Raw genomic sequence first — 2,641 nt, forward strand, 5'->3', positions numbered from 1 at the left:
TAAAACTCTTGGATTTCGAGGATGTTGTCATCCATGATTGTGGAGCTGAGGACGTTATACTACTTTCCTAGATTTGACAGGATACATCATATCGTGTACCTCAAGTGGCACAGGAAACGCCTACTCTTCTGGGGCTTCTACTTCCAACTCCTTTGTAATGATGGTGTTCCTGTAATTGATGTTTCGTATCGACTTTGAGTTTGGATTATGTCGTTTTGTGTTGACGCAATGTTTGTTCTAATTTACGTATTGTATGTCCATTTAAGGATGTAATAAGATTGGCTCACGGTTATGTGTGAAGCCTAAGAAACAGTGGTGGGATATCGAGACATGTCGTCATTTCACCTGTGTTTTATCAACGGACGACAGTGGAAACGTTGTCGGAACACAGACTCAGGACGAGCAAGGTCAGTTTGTATAAAAGATCATGTATCAATAAAATAAAGCGGATTTTTATGGTTCAAAATAATTTAAAATGTTATTCCTTTTCTGCGTAACGCTGTAGTGAAACAATCTTTTCATTTTGGAACGATAAGAAAAAGATATACCAGGGATAAGCCGGTGTTTGGCAGAGAAATGAATAATACTGATAATAAAAAGTGATATTAATTCTGAATTTCGGTGCGTGAATTACCAAAAGAGAAATTACTTGTATTTGTGGTTTTTGGAATAATTCAATTGACTATGCACTAGTACTTTAGCTTTACCAATATCATTTTCACCCACTATATAAACTGGTAGAGTGAATTTAGTATTGTTAGTTTATGAGATTACATGACACGTTAACGCATACCTATTATTTCTTTTGTTTTCTTTAATAATATTTCGTTTTTCATATTTTGATGTTGACATTTTGATGTGGACATTTTGATGTCTGTGCATTCGTTTATAATTTTTTCTATTGATACGTTGGTTTCTGTTAGTGGTGTCGTTATACAATATCACAATATACGATCTATATGATATGCACGCATTGTAGGGTGTGCGGGAATAAACAACCCTAAGACTTGTCATGAGGTGGGCGACACTTGGTTGGAGTTTTCCCGTATGGACAGGACTTGTTTGCAGTACACATGTACGACGAAAGGACCGACTGTACAGGTTCCAAAAGGAGGTAATTATAATCTTAAATCGTAACTTATTTTAATCTAGATTGTATGTATAGATAGGTCATCAGTATATTTCAACAACATTATTTTGGCTATTAACTGACAAAAAGAATAACAAATCAACATTAAATGATAAAATACCCATAAAATGTTGTTCGATAAAATAAATGTATCTGGAAGGTATTGTTAAGGCCGCTTGTAAATTCTGTACGGTTTGATACTAAGCTGTGAACAGGACGATTTCGATGGTCAAATCGTGGTCTTTCCCTTCATTGATAGTAATTCCCCATCTTCCCCAACCACGTATCATAGTTGATTTGTTATTCAAAAGCATGCTCCAGATATGATTTCTGTGATAAATGTCGATTGCTAACGGGCAAACTTACAACACAAGCTTTCCGAAGATGCAGTTTGACTATGAACTGTGATATCATTGAGAATTATGCTATTTATTTTTGTGATATGAAGATTTATGTTTTTAACAATGCTCATTGGTGTGCAAAACCTTATATTTTTTTCGTTGCAAATCTTTAATTGTCACCTAATAAATATTTCCTTTTCTCGAATCAGAACTTGAGTTCAAAATACAACTTTGTTTACACTTATGCATATTTTTGTTTTTTTTATGTTTAAAATAAATTTCAATGTTTTGAGGCATTGAATGTAGTTCCTTCTATATGATGAAAATTAATACCATTGACAATATGTGATTAAACCTATTTCACACTGTCCTTTCCAGCATGCTTCCATGAGGGAGAGTGTCTTAAAAATGGAGAGGAACATGATGAGGAACATGCACAATGTTTCTGTAGGGACGGGGACCTTTTGTGTCTCGGCATTCCAGCTACAAGTGCCGAAGGAACCACTAACAAACCAACTATTATTATCGATTAACATTGAGAAACCAAGTAACAAGACAACATCATACTGTAATCATAACTACGTGTATTGATTTTTGAATAAACCATACGTTTATCTCGGCTACATGTATTGTTTAAGACACTCTCCCTCATGGAAGCATCCGGGAAAGGATATTTAAAACTATGTATCGCTATATATATATATATATGGGACAAAGAAGTAATTTCATATTTACCGGGCCAGATTCCCACATGCACATGTTCCACGTTTTTGATATCTCGTCCCATCTTTCTGGTGCTTATCTCTCGTTGACTCACTTTATGTGATAGTACATCTGGCGTAAGAATATGTCCTCTACATCAGCGTTCCTTGTCCGCGATGCTCTCAGCTTAGTTGCTGCCTTCGGCTGTCTTTAGCCGAGGGGACTATTGGTTTTATATACTAGCTATATTTTCAATTATAGTATATCAGTTCCATCTTCTTGTAATTTGATGTATATGTAAATGTAAGTGTTCTGTTTCACTGTGTCTTGATAAAGGAGCGGATTGCTCCGAAAATTTGACAACCTTAACTTGTCCACACTGTTGAAATTACTTCCTTGCCCCATATACTATTTTAAGTAATTCGTATCCTACGGACATACCTCCATTAGGATCCAGTGTTATATGGGA

At 35.4% G+C, this 2,641-nt stretch overlaps 1 long non-coding RNA gene across 1 annotated transcript; it reads left to right on the top strand.

Annotated features, from left to right (window-relative positions):
- Positions 1-324: 324 nt before the first annotated feature.
- On the top strand, positions 325-1,935 carry LOC110453654. Its single transcript, XR_002463301.1, has 3 exons — positions 325-407; positions 980-1,114; positions 1,849-1,935. It is a non-coding gene; the product is annotated as an uncharacterized LOC110453654 (long non-coding RNA).
- Positions 1,936-2,641: the final 706 nt, after the last annotated feature.

This window comes from Mizuhopecten yessoensis, unplaced genomic scaffold (assembly GCF_002113885.1).
Source record: "Mizuhopecten yessoensis strain PY_sf001 unplaced genomic scaffold, ASM211388v2 scaffold7473, whole genome shotgun sequence".
Taxonomy (NCBI): domain Eukaryota; kingdom Metazoa; phylum Mollusca; class Bivalvia; order Pectinida; family Pectinidae; genus Mizuhopecten; species Mizuhopecten yessoensis.